General features: G+C 49.0%; 1 long non-coding RNA gene across 3 annotated transcripts in view; it reads right to left on the reverse strand.

The window, feature by feature from the left end:
- The window catches only part of LOC127492315 (uncharacterized), a 199,228-nt gene that overhangs the window by 88,524 nt on the left and 92,265 nt on the right, over window positions 1-18,439 (reverse strand). For 2 of the 3 annotated variants that reach the window (XR_007921533.2, XR_011379475.1), the window contains exon 2: window positions 1-7,285. This is a non-coding gene — a long non-coding RNA (uncharacterized lncRNA). The remainder of the gene's footprint in view (window positions 7,286-18,439) is intronic. The other variant, XR_011379476.1, reaches the window with a different exon arrangement.

Raw genomic sequence — 18,439 nt, forward strand, 5'->3', positions numbered from 1 at the left:
CTGCAGTTTTTCCAGGCACATTCACAGGGAGCTTGATCAGAAGTGGAACAGTCAGAGCTTGAACTGGTCTTCAACAAGAGATGCTGGAGTCGCACGTGGCGGCCTAACCTGCTGTGCCACAATGCTGGTCCCTGGATATGTTTTGAAGAATCTCCCTCGATTCCCTTAATCTGTTTCTCTTCCATCACATCCTGTGACACACATTAAAAAAAAAATTTTGCCAGCACCTCCTCTTGGCCCCCAGGCCATCCCATCCCGTACCTGGAGGGCCTGCTGTGCCCTGGCCTCTGCATCACGCCACAGCTGCACGCGCTGTGGTCCACAAGATGATGGATGCCTGTCATAAACCAGAGCCTGTCAGTAATTGCAATAAACTCAGGATGAATTGCAGGGAGTACAATTTGTGAGTGTGGGCACTTTACAAAATAATAAAAAAAAAATCTGCAGGGGAAACTCTTAAGAAGCTGTGCACCTGGACCCAGGCTCAACTGCTCTGATGACACGCTGGTTGCACGAGTGTGGGTGTGCATGTGGGTGCACGCCCACAGGCCCGCAGCCGTCCTCTCCCTCCCTATAGAGCTGCTCTGCAGGCTCCATAAACCCAAAGACAAATAAGCCAGGAGTTAGAGGTCTACAAACATCCTGGGAGGCTGTCTTTCCCCCAGACATCATAACCGCCTGGTTTTTACAATCCGTCATGTGCAGGTGATTTAAAAGCTGAGTTTGGAGACATAATGAGTTAATACCAGTTTAAATAAAACGCCATACATCAATCCCTCTGTTTAATATAGAAAGACCTTTAGAATAGGAACACCAAAACCTTTTCCCTGAGAGTGAAAGGCCACCTGATTTATCTCTTGCTGCTCTTTTATTTGGTTCATGGGTGGCTGGCAGGAAGAAAATCCCCCTGCCTATCCCGCTCAATATAAAATCCACCTGCCCCCCACCTCCTGGGCCATGGTAGGCCTGTCACCGGCTCTGTTCAGCACCCAGTGTGGGCTTGGAGCGGGATCAGGCTATCTCACAAGCAAGATTTCACCCCAGAAATAGGAACGAAAGGAATTTGCAGCTAAATTGTAAACAGAGGAGGAAAACTCATCTGCTGAGCAGGGGCTGATCTGGTCTCTGGGGCTGTGCCTGCCACAGCAGGAGAATAGGGCTTTAGGCTACAAACTGATGCATGAGAGCAAAGAAATCCACCGATCACAGCAGCGGCCTGGTGCAAACTCCTGCTGACAGGGAGCACCTACGAGGCCAGCCTGACAGCACTCAGAGCAGACTTTCTCCAAACGCCTGTACGTGTGTCCCAGGAGGTAGGAGAGGAGCGTAATCACCGGGCTACTGCTATCCAGTTCTGCTACTTTCCCGTCTAAGGCAGAGCTCACTTTGTGACCTGGCAGTTCTACTCTTAGGTATTCATAAAATACATGGAGAAGGAGCATCATTAGCATATCGCTCATAATAAAAAAAACATTCATAATAACCAAATTACCCGTGAGTGGAAGGAGTAAGTGTATTATGAAATGCCACATAACTATTTTTGCAAGTTGATGTAAATCTATACATATTAATATTTTAGTAAAAGAAAACAAAGTATTATAAATAAGGGTTGGTGTTTCAGAAACAGGTTAAGATGCCCCATCCCACATCAGAGGACTAAGTTTTGAGTCTCGGCTCCAGCACCCAATGCCAGCTTCCTGCTCATGCAGACCCTGGGAGGCAGCAGTGATGGCTCAGGCACTTGGTTCCCCGGGCTGGCACTGTGGCACAGCCTGTTAAGCTGCCACTTGTGATGCTGGCGTCCCGTATCAGAGTGACAGTTCCAGCCTCAGCTGCTCCGCTTGTGATCCAGCTCCCTGGCAGTGCACCTAGGAAGGCAGCAGAAGGTGGTCCAAATACCTGGGCCCCTGACACCCACATGGGAGACCAGGATGGAGTTCCTGGCTCCTGGCTTCTGCCTGGCCCAGCCCTAGCTGTTGCAGGCATTTGAGGAGGGAACCAGAGGATGGGAGATCTCTCTTTGTGTGTGTGTCTGTCTGTCTGTCTCTCTCTCTCTCTCTCAGACTTTCTTTCTCTCTGTTTCTCAAATACATAAAAATAAATACAGTTCACAGGAACTTGTAGGCAGAGATAAAAAGGCAATCATAGGCAATGTTTGGTGCTAAATTACATACTATGAAAAGTACTTTGATTTGACTCCAAAACAAAGGCAGAGCTGATTTGTACTTTTTTCAGGCCAGAAACCTTTTCCTTCTCCTTGGCTGAAAGTCACTGCCATTCCCACCACGTGGTTTTGAGGGAACTTTCCATGTCAGCCTCACCCCGGTGGTGGCCACCTGGACACTCCTAAGTCCCACACCTCCCTTCCCTTGGCTGCAGTATTGTTGGGCCTGTGACCCAAGACTGGCCTACCAGAATCTGTCCCTTGTTTGCTGTGCCTTGTCAAACTGTTAGCTCTTGCTGCTGCTTCTGGATGGATGAGGCTGCAGTAGGAGAGGGAGGCAGAAGTGGGGAGAAGACAGACAGACATGGGGCAGTTCTTGAATCCTGGGATCCCCAGGCCAGTGAGACCATGGCCCTCACTGGGGATCAATTAGGAGAGAACATGAGTGGCTCCTTGGCCTATTTTAGTTGGCACTGGGTCTCTATCACTCCCAACCCAAAGAGAGCTGAGTGACAGAGAGAAGACGCCAAGGCTTCAGTCATACCCGCAGACAGCTGAGCAAAGTACTGCCCCTTCTGGGAAGCCAAGAGTAGAGGGCACGCCCCTTGTGCAGGTGGCTGACACAAGGTGGCCCCTGTTCCCTGACTCTGGCCTGTGGGATGGGCAGCAGATCTAATAAACAGCCAGCTGGACGAGGCCTAGGTGGTGGGCTGGCTGGACAGCAACGCCCACCAGGAGTGTTCCAGCGCATGGCTCCAGTGTGTGGATCCAATCAATAACCCTTCAATTATCAAAGCCCAAAAGCTGCCAGGAGAGATGCTGGTAGGTCGGAGCTGCAAGGCCAACACCACCAACACACAAGAGCTGGGCGGCAAGGACACAAGGGACCGGAGCTGTACTAGAAGGCAGGAGAGCGACCTGAACTCCAACCAGGGCAGCCCCATTTCTGGATGTGTGACTTAAGTTACTCCTTAAGCCTTGGCTTCCTCATCTGCATGATCTGGAAGGCCAATGCTGACTTCAAAGAACTGCCATGAGTACTACATGAAATAAAGGTGAGACAGGGGAAAGCCAGGCTTTCAATAAATGGTAGTGGGATAGCAGGGTAACTATCAGAATTACACAAAGAAGTCCTATGCCTATAAACCTCATACCAGACTAAACTCCAATGGCTCCAAGACAGAAACACGAAACTAAAGGCATAGCAGTAGTGGGAAAAAAAATGTGAGAGTAGGTTTCTGTGAGATCACAGTGGGAGACACCCCCTTGATGTGCAGCATAAAACATGAACACTGATTTCTATGAATTTTCTTTCAATTGGCATGGACAAACCACAGATGTAAAGCTTAAAGACAAACTGACAAACTGTGAGTGATAGCAACTTATATCACGAACACAGGCTGGCCTCTCTCATAAATAAGAACTTCTAGAAACTGAAGCTGAGGCAATCCACAACAGAAAGAAAATATAAATGCCAAATGCAAATGACCAAACACACACACAAAAGGAGTTCCACTTACAATAAGAGAAATGTCGATTGTAATTATACCAGGCAGCCGTTTTTAACTGGCTTATTGACAACAGTGCCGAAGCTGGATAACCGATTGTGCTTGGGGAATGGAGAAGAGGCTGTAGGCCGTGGAGATGGATATGACCAGCAAGCAGGACACTTTGGCCATCTCTGCCCATACGAGGGAGACACATACCCCGTGTCCAGGGAATTCCATTCCCAATGCTTTACCCTGAAGAATGCACCTGCTCTGGGAAAAGACCTGCTGCAGATGGAACACGATTTGGCTCCCCCAACTCATGGGGATATGTAAAACCCAAAGTCTTGTGCTGATGGTTGTTGGGTTAACGATGGAGACTTGATGAGCTAATATGACTTCTGAGAGGTGATCTGGTGGGCCATCTTTAGGTCCCTGAGGGCTAGCCCTCTGAACGAATGTGGTTATCCGACAGGTGAATTACAGAAGCCAAGTGTGCTGCCTGTGTCTCTGCTTCCTGGCTCCCCACATGATCGCCTCTCTGCCACGGCCAGTCTCCAGCACATGACAGACTAACTGGGCGACCCAGTTCTGAACCCTGACCTCCAAGCTGTCAGCCGAAACAAACCTTTCCTTCCCAAAAAGCTCCTCTTGGGTATTTTAGTTAAGGTCACAAAAAGCTAAAAGAACTTACATGCAACATTTTTCATCGCAGCTTTATTTGTATTTGCAATCAAGTGGAAATTATTTCCTTGGCCATTTTCTTTAAAAAGGTTTATTTATTTATTGGAAAGGCAGAGGTAAAGAATGAGGAGAGACAGATCTTCCAGCCCCTGCTTCACACCCAAACGGCTACAACAGCCAGAGCTGGGCCAATCCGAAGCCAGGAGTCAGGAGCTTCTTCCAGGTCTCCCACAGGGGTTCAAGGGCCCAAGCACTTGGGCCATCTTCTACTGCTTTCGCAGGCCATAGCAGAGAGCTGGACCAGAAGAGGAGCAGCCAGGACACGAACCAGCGCCCATATGGGATGCTGGCACCGCAGGTGGAGGCTTAACCTACTGCGCCGCAGCACTGGCCCCCATTTCACTGGTTATTAATGGAAAACTGAATAAATAATGTTAATCCAAACAATGGGCTATGACACTGACCTTCCCAAATAAACAAACACAAACATGCTTTTATATGTCCTGACCTGAGTAGAATCACAAGTGCAGTGTGAATACTCGGTGTGAAGCGGTGCAGAATGCACTCATCTGGGTTTGAAAAATAAACAGGGGCCGGCGATGTGGCGTAGAGGGTAAAGCCACTGCCTGCAGTGCCGGCATCCCATATGGGCGCTGGTTCAAGTCCCCGTTGCTCCACTTCCGATCCAGCTCTCTGCTATGGCCTGGGAAAGCAGTGGAAGATGGCTGAGTCCTTGGGCCCCTGCACCCATCTGGGAGACCCAGAAGAAGCTCCTGGCTCCTGGCTTCAGATCGGCACAGCTCCAGCCATTGTGGCCAACTGGGTAGTGAACCAGCAAATGGAAGACTTCTCTCTCTCTCTCTCTGCCTCTCCTTCTTTCTGTGTAACTCTTTCAAATAAATAAATAAATCTTTAAAAAAGAAAAAGAAAAAGAAACAACAGAGAGGCTAGCATTCTGCAGAGGATTAAACCATCGCCTGAAATACCAGCATCTCACATGAGCACTGGTTCAAGTCCCAGCTGCTCTGTTTCCCATCCAGCTCCCTGCTAATGCCCCTGAGAAAGCAATAGAAGATGGCCTAAGTGCTCAGGCCCCTGCACCCACACAGGAGACCCAGATAGAGCTCCTGGCTCCTGACTTCCGCTCAGCCCAGCAGCAGCCCTTGTGGACATTTTGGGAGTGAACCAGCAGATGGAAGACCTCTCTCCCTCTCTTTCTCTCTCTCACTCACTCTGCCTTTCAAATAAATAAGGAATCTTTTTAAAAATTTTAAAACTATGGAGGTACAGATACATACAGATATTTGCGTATACAAGGATGCTTTGAAAGGTTTGTGGAAAATGGAATTAAGAGATGAGCTTTTTTGGGTACAGAAAACTTTTGAAATACATATATACGAGGGCTCTTCAAAAAGTTCGTGAAAATCCATGTTATGAAAAATCTAGGGGCCAGCACTGTCGTGTAGCAGGTAAAGCCACCGTCTGCACTGCTGACACCCATATGGGTGCTGGTTCGAGTCCTGGCTGCTCCACTTCCCATCCAGCTCTCTGCTATGGCCTGGGAAAAGCAGCAGAAGATGGCCCAAGTCCTTGGGCCCCTGCACCCACGTGGGAGACCTGGAAGAAGCTCCTGGCTCCCAGCACAATTCCGGCCATTGTGGCCATCTGGGGAGTGAACCAGCAGATGGAAGACCTTTCTCTCTCTCTCTGCCTCTGCTTCTCTGTAACTCGCCTTTCAAACAAATAAATAAATCTTTAAAAAAGAAAAGGAAAGAAAAATCTATCCATGAACTTCAAAATTTAAGGAAGATAAATTTTTTATTCTATTTTCCATGAATTTTTGAAGTCTGATCATCTATGCATAAAATATTCCTGCAAGAATATACAAAATAAATAATTACATAGTTGTCCAGGGGCCAAGGATATCCATTTCTGCTTTATTTAAAAAATATTATTTGAGGCCAGCGCCATGGCTCACTAGGCTAATCCTCCACCTGTGGCGCCGGCACCCCGGGTTCTAGTCCCTGTCGGGGCACCGGTACTGTCCCGGTTGCTCCTCTTACAGTCCAGCTCTCTGCTGTGGCCCGGGAAGGCAGTGGAGGATAGCCCAAGTCCTTGGGCCCTGCACCCGCATGGGAGACCAGGATGGGGCACCTGGCTCCTGGCTTCGGATCAGCGCAGCGCGCCAGCCGAAGCGGCCATTGTGGGGTGAACCAATGGAAGGAAGACCTTTCTCTCTGTCTCTCTCTCACTGTCTAACTCTGCCTGTCAAAAAAATTATTTGAAATGCAGAATTACAGAGTCAGAGAGAGAGAAATCTTTCATTCACTGGTTTACTCCTCAAATGGTCACAACAGCTGGGGCTGGGCCAGGAGCCTGAAACTCCATCTGAGTCTCCCATTTGGGGTGGCAGGGGCCCAAACACTTACATCATCTTCCACCGGCTTCCCAGGTGCATTAGCAGGGAGCTGGACCAGAAGTGGAGCAGCCAGAACTTGAACCAGGCTCATGTGGGATGATAACATCACAGGCAGCAGCTTAACCCTCCACACTACAACACTGGCCGCTATTTGTGCTTTTTGAATCCCGACTCTAATATCTACAAATTTCAAAAAACTAAAATTTATCAAAGAAACTAAAGGAGTAATGATGTACAGCTCTTTGCACAGTGCCTGGGGATGTGACAAGCTCTCAATAACTATTACTGGGTTTTACTGTAATCATTTATTATCATTACTATTATCATAGTTGCAGGAGCCCTGTCAGAAGATGGAACTCCTGCTGAGTCTTCAACAGTGGCCTGGCACAGGGGCACCTGGCTGAATAATCCTGTATTCCTTGCACCGCATCCTTATACCAATTCCAGCCTCCCCCACACCTCCCTGCCCTGAAGTCACCTGAGGAAGACAGACGATCATCTACTTCCACTCTATCCAAAGGAGCCTGCCACCTATGAACGACAGATATGGGGATGTTGACAAACACAACAGATGCAAACCCCGTATTCCCTCATCACCCACACTCATCCAAGCCACCTCCTCCAGTGTGCTAGCCAGCCTGTGCACACGCCAACTTTCCCTAGGAGAAGTCTAGGCAAGCAGCAGTAGGAAGGGCAGAGGCACTGCTCCCCTCAGTTTCCATTCTGCAATCACGTTCCACTAAATGGAAAACTAGAAGCCAGAAGCAAGTGGCTTTATGGATGGAGGGAGCCGACATGCAGACCACTCACTGTTACTTTGCTCCTGGGAAACCCGCTACCCACCCAGCCCTACAGGTGCGCAATCTCAAAGGACAAAATCTGTTCAGGAACAATTTGTGTTTTTCTTTTTTCTTTCTTTCTTTCTTTTTTTTTTTTTTTTTTTTTTTTGACAGGCAGAGTGGACAGTGAGAGAGAAAGAGAGAGAGAGAGAGAGAGAAAGGTCTTCCTTTGCCGTTGGTTCACCCTCCAATGGCCGCCGCGGCCGGAGCGCTGCAGCCGGCGCACCGCGCTGATCCAATGGCAGGAGCCAGGAGCCAGGTGCTTTTCCTGGTCTCCCATGGGGTGCAGGGCCCAAGCACTTGGGCCATCCTCCACTGCACTCCCTGGCCACAGCAGAGAGCTGGCCTGGAAGAAGGGCAACCGGGATAGAATCCGGCACCCCGACTGGGACTAGAACCCGGTGTGCCGGCGCCACAAGGCGAAGGATTAGCCTAGTGAGCCGCGGCGCCGGCAAACTTTGTGTTTTTCAAGACTCTGCCTTTGCAAGGCATTAGCAGTGCAAACCCCTATGGAAGTCACTTGTTTCACGTCTTCTCTAGTCTTCAGAGCGTGTAGCACAGTGCTGAGAGCAAGGAACTCCTCAGGAAAGGCTCCTGGCGGCCGGGCTGAGGCAGCGCTGCACCTTCTAGGCCAGCTGGAAGACAAAGGTCTACACGTGGCCCTGGGACATCTCTCTCACTCTAGGTAGAACATTCTTACGCAACCTAAGATAATTCCAGGTCTTCTCGGGAAAACGTGACGTGCTTTAGTCTACCCAGTAATTCATGGCCTTGCACGGAAGCAGGCAAGAAGACATTCTCAATTCTTTGAGGCCGCAGAGTTGTAAGCATCGGCAACAAAGGGCTCTCATCGACCTGACTGTATCTCAGGTGCTCAGAGACACATGCATGGAGGCCAGGCCTTGAAACGTGTCCTTGGCCACTTCCCAGGCTTCTGTAGGCTGCCTGAACTCACCACCTCCTTAAAATACCTGGTGTGAGTTCCGATTCCTGCACTGATCCCCAAGTGGTCACTCTCAATAGGACTGTCTTGCTCCTGTTCCCACCCTCACTGCGCAGCACAGCGTGCACCAGTGGCTGTCAGTGGCCCTCAGTGCCCATTAGTGTCTCTTGCAAGCTAATGAAATTAAAATATATGTGTCATTTCTTGAGGACCAAGAGATTGACTGGTGCCACGGGCCATCAGAGCACGTCTGGTCCCCTAGGTTTAGCTTTCACACCCAGATCTTAGGAGCAGAGACCCTACTGCGGGGAAAACAATGTAACTGCATTTGACAGAAGAAATGCAAAATCTCTGAGGGACAAAGGGCACCTCTCCTTATACAAACATTGACCCACGGCTTAGATAAGCCCAGGCCCCGCGACAAGCAATGGCGTTATTAACAAAAGCAAATTCTGTGATCCTGACATGGTCTAGTGACCGAGCACCTGCAGGTAACTTTCATTCTCCATCTTAATTTACTACCCACGGGTGACCCTGGTGTAAAAGTCAGGACAGGGGAGATTTGCTCTTGCATGTAAATTTTATGTTTTGTCTGCTGGCAGATTTATGATTTGGGCTGTGCCCAACGCATGCAATGAGAGAAAGCCACATAATGGTCACATGTGTCATCACCCAGCACATTAAGCCGCCCTGCAATATCCCAGATTATAGTCGCGCGGTGCAAAGCATGGTCATTTGAAGGTAATTCATTCCAAATTCAACTCGGATTGCTTTTCCGCTACAACCGATAGTGGGTTATGCAACACGATCGTCGCTGTGCATCTTCGTCCTCAAAATGAATTGTCCGCTTTCGGAGAACGACAACAAGAAGTCGGGATATCTGATCCATTCAAAATACACACACACACAGAGCCCCTTTTTAAGATCACTTGTCCCGAGCCAAAGGAAACACAAACGCCACGGGGCCAGCTGAGCAGAGAGGTCATCGGGAGCTGGGATCCTGGGTGCGTGTGTGTCTCAGCAGGGAGGGCCCTGGGCCCTGGAAACGCTGCTCCCTGAAGCTTCCCGGACCTCCAGTGTGTGGCCTGCTCGCTGTGAACATCTGTGGTGATGAGTGCCCAGTGCTTAAGCCAGGGCGAGGACTCAGAGTGAGTGAGGATGACCTCGTCCCCTGGTCTGGTCAGTTCTCAAACTTTTTCACCAAGCATCAACTAGATGGCAGTTGATCTCCCAGACAAGCAAAAGCATCTTGGCAGGAGACGGAGCCTACAGTGACGCAGAAAGAATTGACTGTTAGTTAAAGTCTAAGATTTTGGGGTGGGCATTTGGCCTAGCAGGTAAGACACCAGTGAAGGTGCCTGCATCCCACATTTGAATACCTGGGTTCAAGCCTTGGTTCTGGCCTCTGAGCCCAGCTTCCTGTTCACGTGCACCCTGGGAGGCAGCCATGATGGCTCAGGTAGTTGGATCCCTCCAACCATGTGTGGGAGACTAGAACTGAGTTCCCACATCCCAGCTTCAGCCTCAAACAATACGGGCACTGGGGGAGCTCATTCTGTCTGTAGATCCTGTCTCTCTGTCTCTCAAATAAGTAAATGACTTGTTGAAAACACAGGGAGGGCAGGTGCTCAGCCTAGTGGTTAAGACACAAGTTAAGATGCGTATTCCCATTTCCCATTGCATGGTACCTGGGTTTGAGACCTGCCTCTGGCTCCTGACTCCAGCTTCCTGCTAACACAGACCCTGGGAAGGAGTGGTGAGTACCTGCCACCCACATGGGAGACCTGGACTGGGTCTACAGCGCCCACTTCTTCTCACCCAAGTCCCAGCAGCTGCAGGCATTTGGGGAATGAATCAGCAGATGGAAGCGCTCGCTCGCTCGCTCTCTTTCTCTCTCTCTCTCTCCTGCCATATCTCCATATGCCTCCTCTCTCTCTCTCTCTTTCTCAGATAAATAAATAACTTTAAAATGAAAGAAAGTCTGATATTTCTTAAACATCAGTCATACTATTGGTGATGTATCCGTGCTTGCTTGCTTTAATATAAAGCTCATGATGGAAACTGCTGTTTCTAGCATCCGTTCCACGTGTAGACATTTTTTAGTTTCTCCAGCAGAAAATGTGTGCTTCTCTGTATAGATGTGTGTGTATGTGTATTAGGCTTCAATAAAAAGTTATTTATAAATTACTCTCCAGCAAAAGACACTGGGTGTATCCTGGCGCTTTGAGTCAAAGCTGGCACAATGCCTGCCAGCCCCTAGGGTAGCTCTCCCTTGTTTGCAAAGCTTGTCACAGAGGATGCAGAATCTGGGTTGAAGTGACAGTGCTGCTGGGGAGCTTCCTCACGTGACCAAGGACCCCGCGGAGTCAGGAGTTCATCACAGCAGATGTGGACTTGTGCTGATTGCCAATTTCCAAACACTCATTTGGAAGCCCACGGTACAGGCGATTAGGGCTGGGTCTATGCTGTCTTTGAAATACAAGATTCTTTTTTTCTAAATCAAAACTCATCATCCATGACCATAGAAGAACAGGCTGGTTCTTTTATTCCCCCCCACCCCCCACCCAGTGGCTGATCTGTAAACATCCAATTACAAAGTTGTATCATTTTTACCCCCTTTTTGCCATTTCTGCTTTGGGAGGGAGAAAAATCCAGGGGCCAAGAGGACGATAGAAATTGAGACTGGAACTTGATTATAAATTGCAATTAGACAATCTCTACATCCAAATGCCATAAATAGATTTCCAAGACCAACGTTAATATCAAGAGCACAAACTCTCTTTTCAGCCTACATGTGGTTTTATACAACTCCCAAGAAGATTCAAAACACTATAATGAGGACATGGGACTATATGACTTTTAAGGTTCTTTCCTGTTGGATGGACCAGCATTGTGGTACAATGGATTACACAGCCATGTGCATCTCCTGTGGGCGCCAGTTCAAGTCCTGGCTGCTCCATTTCCGATCCAGCTCCCTACTATGGCCTGGGAAAGCAGCAGAAGATGGCCCAAGTGCTTGGGCCCTGCACACACTTGGGAAAGCTGGATGGACTTCCAGGCTCCTGTCTTCAGCCTGGCCCAGCTCCTGCTATTGGGGCCATCCAGGGAGTGAACCAGCAGATGGAAGATTTGTCTCTCCCTCTCTCATGTATTTCTACCTTTGAAGTAAATAAATAAATAATCTTTTAAAAAAATAAGAGATTCTGTCTCACTCTGAATATATATACTTATCTTAAAAATAATGCCTAGGGGGCCGGTGAAGTGGCACAGCGGGTTAAAGCCCTGGCCTGAAGCACCGGCATCCCATATGGGCACTGGTTCTAGTCGCAGCTGTTCCTCTTCCAATCCTCTGCTATGGCCTGGGAAAGCAGCAGAAGATGGCCCTTGCACCCATGTGGGAGACCCAGAGGAAGCTCCTGGCTCCTGGCTTCGGATCAGCACAGCTCCAAGCCGTTGCATGCATCTGGGGAGTGAACCAAAGGATGGAAGACCTCTCTCTGTAACTCTGTCTTTCAAATAAATAAAAATAAAATCTTTGAAAAAAATTATGCCTAGGCCACATTGTCCTAATATGGGTTTCATAATCTACCTCCTTTATTAAAAAAAAGTGATGGTGCATACAGGTCAAATGCTTCTGAGAAAGAAGCAGTTTATCTTCTGCTCCCAGGGCTTCCTGAGCCATATTGAAGGCTCTGAGAAGTCCTGCGCAGGTCTACATGTCTGATTTTCTACTGTGCTCAGCATGTCCCTAACTTACCTGCCTTGCAATGCCAGAGAATCCTCTAGAAGGCGAGGAAATGCTAAGTTAACCCGGGTGAGCTGCCCTGGCTTGTCAGGTAGGATGCTAATGCGAAGGCCTTCAGGCCACGAGCAGCACTTACTCATGCATCCCGTGTCTCTCTGGGGTTCTGAATTTTCACTCCTGAATTTTATATTACACTGAGCTCTTGGGGCAAGCTGTTATCACAGCGCTCCTCCGGCTGACAGTGATTGTGCTGTGACTCCGCACTCCCATGGAAAGCAGAGCTGTCAGGACTGTGAGTAGCAGGCACGCTGGGTTTGGTTAAAAGGGGAACAGGCTGAACCGTTTCACTGCCATTGGGTGGCGAAAGCAGCCATCCCTGCCATGCAAACCAGCGCGAGTGTTTGTCCTCCAACAGAACTTTATTTGCAAAATCCAGCCCGTGGGACAGATTCGGACCACGTGAGCTTTCAGCAGCCAGCTTCAGGAATTCAAGCATGTTTCTTCATTTTCTTTTTTAAGTTCTGAAATGATGTTGCCCATTTCCTGTTGCTAATCCATACTCCATGCTTGCCTGCGAAACCTCTTCTCTTTTCAAAGCCAGCTGCAAATCCCACCTCCATCTCAGAGCCGCCCCCCCACCCCCAGCTGCCCGCAGGCGCCCACTCTGAATGCTAATTGCTAATACTTCCCCTCGCGCTCACGAGTCCATGGACATCAACAGATAGTTGAGTGCCTCCCATCCTGGCTTTCCTGGAGTGCATTTTTAAAACGTTTTGCCTTCTGCTTTCAACGCGTGCCTGTCATCCCTATAGCCCAAACCCTACCTATGCATACGGGTTCCCCACAGCAGATCCCTGCATTTGTGGAGTTCTCAGATTTGCTTAGCTATTTTAAAGGAGGCAAATATTTCTAGGAGCAAAAATGAACCAACCCTAAACTGAGCTGCTTTTTGCAAAGGGTGATTAGCGAGTATTTGCTTGAAATCGATGGGTAGGATGGAGAGCGTAGTTTAGCATGAGAGAGAAAAGGATGGAGAAGGATATGAGAAGTGCTCTTTCCTGCTCATGCCTCCAAAACACGTGCCCTGCTTATGTATCCACAGCGGCCGCACCAGCTAAATTTATTCTAACAGGGACTCAGCCAGAAGTCCTAAAAATGCAACGTCTTCAAAGGAAAAGCACGGGGCGCTCACCTTGGGAGACCATCAGCTCTATTCCCACTGATGCCATGTGAACCGCCGTTTGTCTGACTTGAAAGGAGAGGGTCCCACTGAGACGTGGGAGGGAGAGACGGTATTACCGAGAGCCGCTTTAGCACATGGCTAGAGCCGCGTGCAACCAGAGTGCGCTGGGGCCCATGCGGGTTTGAACTAAATCTTCTCCTCCCTCCCAGATGCAAATGAGATCGTTACTGAGACTCAGTCCCCAGGGATGAATGGGTGGATGGATGGGTGGATGGATGGACGGGTGGATGGGCTGAGAGGCGGATGGGGGCTCCACATAAGGGAGGAAGGAAGCCGGCTCTCTCAGGGTAAATGACAGATATGACCAGTCTGAAATAGGCCAGTGGAGTGAGTGAGGTGACAACCTGGCCTGTTAGACACATGATGCTCACGCCTCCATGAAAACACACTGGCCCCTGTGTCCTCTTCATGCGGCACAGTGGTTAGGGGGCTGCTGGGGGGGGCCCATGCTGTGACGCTGTAGGTTAATCAGCTGCCTGCAGTGCCAGCATCCCATATGGGTGCCTGTTCAAGTCCCTACTGCTCCATTTCTGATCCAACTCCCTGCTAATGTGCCTAGGAAAGCAGCAAAAGATGGTCCAAGTGCTTGGGCTCCTGCACCCATGTGGGAGACCAGGATGAAGCTCCTGGCTCCAGGCTTCACCCTGGCCATTGCAGTTCTTTGGGAAGTAAACAAGCAGATGGAAGATATTTCTTTCTCTCTCTCCCCTCCCCCAACTCTGCCTTTCAAATAAATAAATAAGTAAATAAATAAATATTTTTTTAAATCAGATGCTGCCTAGGGAGCTCACAGCCCTGTGGCAATGTACAAGGGTTCCAGTCCCAGTTTCTTGTCACTGTGCACCCTGGGAAGCAGCAGGTGATGGCTCAAGTACTCCAGCCCCTGCCACCCACATGAGACTCAGATAAAAATCTTGGCTCTTGGTTTCAGCCTGGCCCAGCCCCACCTGCTGTTGGGGGCATCTGAGGAGTGAGACAATGAATAAGAGGAGAAGCACGGTGGGGGCAAGAGGCGCGGAGTCACAGCACAGACACCGGGAGTCGGGTGAAAGCAGCAGCTTATATAGCTGAAGCAGCCAATCCAGTCAAGGGGCAGTTTATGCCGTAACCAATCACTGCCTGTTGCTAGGCAGGCTCCTTTGCCAGGTGGGTTCCGCCGCCAGTTCCTGAGTAACAACGCATGTCTGTCTCGCTCGCCAATGCCATCTTGGCACGGCCTTCTCATTCCACCACACTGTCTGTCTATCTGCCTTTCAAATAAAAAGAAAAATGTTTAAGCAGAGCACAGAGTTTAGGAGTGGGTGGAGCTGTGTCCCTCCGGTTTCTTGCATGGCCCTGGGAAAATCATCTGACCTCTGCCTCCAGGTCTCTCTCATCTGTCAAATGGGGCAAGGAGATTGCCCAAAATCATGCTTCTTCCTGCCTTCATTCATTTCCTCATAGGTAAATGGGGAGTTCATGACAATATCTGATTGAAAGGGCTACTCTTGTATTTCAGATTTATTTATTTATTTGGAAGGCAGAGAGAGAGAGAGAGATCTTCCATCTGCTGGCTCACTCCCCAGATTGCCAAAATAGCCAGGTCTGTGCCACACCAAAGCCAGGAGCCAGGAGCTCCATCTGGGTCTCCCACGAGGATTGCAGGGAACCAAGTACTCGGGCCACCTCCCACTGCCTTCCCAGGTGCATTAACTGGGAGCTGAACAGAGCAGAAGCCAGGACTTGAGCCAGAGCTCTGGTGTGGGATGCCAGTGATGCAAGGTGTGTCACAACACTCACTCTCAAGGGGCTATTCTTGAGCTAACCTAAGGAAAGCGCCTAGAACCATGTCTGGTACATGGTAAGTGAAATAAAAATAGTTGCTGTTACTATCAGTGATGATTAGCAGGCAGGTAGCTGCACTATAGCCAAGAGGAAGGCTGCAAACTTTTCTGTAAATAGCCAGAGAGTGAATATCTTACTGTACCTTCCTGTGCAGTATCTTACTCTGAATGTCTGCTGTTGTGCAAGGAACAATCCTAGACAATATGTAAGCAAACAATGGACAAGTGATTTCAACAAGTCATTGTTTAAAGACATCAACATTTGAATTTTATTTGGGACACATGTGTCCCAACAGGCATTGTAACCACTGAGCCAAATGCCCATCCTTAAAAATTCTTTGAAAATGTAAGTACTTGGAGCAGCTACATGGCCTAATGGTTAAGTTCTCACTTAGGATGCCTGCATCTCATAATGGAGTGCCAGAGTGGGGGTCCCGGTTCTACTCTCCATTCCAGCTTCCTTCTCATGATTCCCTAAGAGGCAGCAGATTACGGCTCAAGTAGTTGGGTCCCTGCTACTCACACAGGCCATCTGGATTTAGTTCTAGGCTCCTAGTTTCAGCCTGGCCTAGCCCAGACTGTTGCAAGCATTTGAGAAGTGAACCAGCAGATGGGAGATCTCTCTTCCTTTCCCACTCTCTCCCTCTGTCTGCCTTTCAAATTCATTTAAAATAAATCAGTTAATTTTTTAAAGATTTATTTTATTTATTTGAAAGTTAGAGTTACACGGAGAGGTAGAGACAGAGAGAGAGGTCTTCCATGCGATGGTTCACTCCCTAGATGGCCACAACATCCGGAGCTGCACTGATCTGAAGCCAGGAGCCAGGAGCTTCTTCCGGGTCTCCCATGTGGCTGCAGGGGCCCAGGGACTTGGGCCATCTTCCACTGCCTTCCCAGGCCACAACAGAGAGCTGGATCAGAAGAGGAGCAGCCAGGACTAGAACCAGCGCCCATATGGGATGCCGACACTTCAGGCCAGGGCTTTAACCTGCTGCGCCACAGCACCGGCCCCAATCAATTAGTTTTATTTTAAAAATTCTTTGTTCATGTGAGGAGGAAAATGGGTAGGGGATGGCTTTGGCCCAAGTGCCATCCCTTCCTGATCCCTGGTTCAGAGTGGCAGCCCTGGAGTGACATCTATCACGTGAATTGGGACAAGATATCTGTTCTGCTCTCCACTTTCCCTAGCATTAAAATGAGATAATAACACTATTTACCTACCATGGAACAAGCCGATGCATAAGAAGGGCCTATTGTGAGGTTTGGCAGGTGGCCAGTCTCCCAGAAAAGTCAATTGGGAGATTTAACCTGAACTACAAAGGTCACTTTCTCAGTGGCAGCACCAAGGCACCAGTGTCCTCACCAAGACCTACACCAGGCTGTGGGCATTTCCAAGGTTGTTGACAGTTACCTGGTTGCCTTGGCAACTGGCAATCTGACACCCCACATGCAAGTGAGTCTGGGGTCCTTGAACTGTAATACCATCCTTAGACAGTCTGGAGCTGGCCAGCTACAGGGCAGGCAGAGCATGGCCCCAGTAGGTGGCAAAGATGGTCCCTGGGGTAGTTAATGATGATGATGGAACCATCACTTTTTGGAATCTAAAGTAAATCTTTGAAAATGAATCCTACGGTTTCAAACTGAATCGGTATTAGCACATCCAGGGAGGTAGGAAGGAGGGATCTGGGTCACGTGCCCCCCCCCCCCCCCAGTAAAAGGTGGCAGAGAGACATAGCTGGCAAACAAATAAGCAAGGGTAAATGCAGAACCAGGGAGGGATTATTTGAAGAAGGGCTGGAAGCTCATCCAATCATCTCTGCCTCCCCAAAGCAAGTCCAGAAAGTAGTAACAGCCATCAGAATGCTAACACTCAATGCAGACAATCGAAGGCATAAATCTTATGTAGACTGTGGCTGTCAGTTTGAATTCACCTGTACTATGTGTCCTCCTCGGAACAGCCCCTGCTATGAAAATGCTGATGGCAGAGCACACCCAGCCTGCACCAGGAAGCCCGGCCCATACAGCAGAGCAGCTGCACAACCGCCACCCCCTCTCCCCCATGAGGCTCAAGGACACCTCCTCCTCCTGGGGGAAGCCTGGCTCTTGCACACTCTCAGGCATGAAAGGGTGGCTCAGCTGTGCTCTGGGCTGCCAGCCCCGGCCATATGCAGTGGGACCCTTGTGAATCCCAACAGTTGCCATGGAGGGGCAGGTGTCTGGGACGAGCCACAGGGCCGCTCTTTCCCGGGGCGCATCTGGGCGTCCCTCCCATTATGAAGGAAGGCAAACAAACAGGGGACAAAGCAGACGGCAGTTCTCGCAGGTGGGCTTCATTTCCAAGGCGTCGCCCCTCCGCCAGTCGCTGCGCAGAGCCCCGTTTGGACCAGGTGATTATTCCAGAGTAATCGCCGATCACTTGCTTTTCTGATTTACAGACATCTCTCTGCCAAATCAGAGGGGCTCGTGATTTATTAGCAATAAAGAGGAAAAAAATATTTTAAAGACTCAGTTTCCCTGCAACAGCAAAATATTGCAGGCAATTCCGTGGCTGCTAATATGGAAATGATTCAGGAGACTATTTACAACACTGAACCGCCAGGCAGAGGTGGAAGGAAGGAGGAAAAGCTACGCAAATGCCGAAGAAAAATCTCCAAGACGCGCTGCTAGGTAAAAATAAATTAGCTAATTAAATCTAAATGAAAAGTGAAAAAGCAACAGCATATTGGAGAACAAGATGTTCTAGCACAACAATGGAACGCACTAAAAGGCACACTTAAAAATGGCTAAGATGGTAAATTTAATGTAACGTGCATCTTACATAGTGGTAAAAAAGTTGTTCTTGATCTCAGCTATAAAGGCAATGTATACATTTTAGATATTTAGGTATTTTACACAAAGGCATATGCGTTTCGCACGTAAGACTTAAGCATGTGAATGGGAAGGAAAACATTAGCAGGGCTAGAAGCTGATCTCCAGGGAAGGCAGTGGAACGGACAGAACAGCGGAGAATTCAACTTTGGCGGCGTTATAGGAACAGCTGACAACAGGAACATTGTCAGAGATGCTGTGCTTAATAAATGGCTTAAATGGAA

Source organism: Oryctolagus cuniculus, chromosome 10, assembly GCF_964237555.1.
Source record: "Oryctolagus cuniculus chromosome 10, mOryCun1.1, whole genome shotgun sequence".
Classification (NCBI taxonomy): Eukaryota; Metazoa; Chordata; class Mammalia; order Lagomorpha; family Leporidae; genus Oryctolagus; species Oryctolagus cuniculus.